Raw genomic sequence first — 256 nt, forward strand, 5'->3', positions numbered from 1 at the left:
CAGATGCACTTACTCGCGGGCGCGTCTATGCATCTATAAACCAATCAGAGAGCTGGGTTTATAGATAAACACAAATGAAAAGATCAGGCGACCCCCGCGATGGCTGTAATGGGGCGAGGCTGCAAGATCACGTTAGGTGGAGGATAATGGCGCAAAGATTGGGTTGAGAAGCAATTTCGATATTGGGAGTTCGAGGGTCGATGAATGTTAATGTTGCGAGGGAGAAGAGGGACCCAGGCTCTCGACGCGCGGTTTC

This window comes from Penaeus monodon, chromosome 20 (genome assembly GCF_015228065.2).
Source record: "Penaeus monodon isolate SGIC_2016 chromosome 20, NSTDA_Pmon_1, whole genome shotgun sequence".
Taxonomy (NCBI): Eukaryota; Metazoa; Arthropoda; class Malacostraca; order Decapoda; family Penaeidae; genus Penaeus; species Penaeus monodon.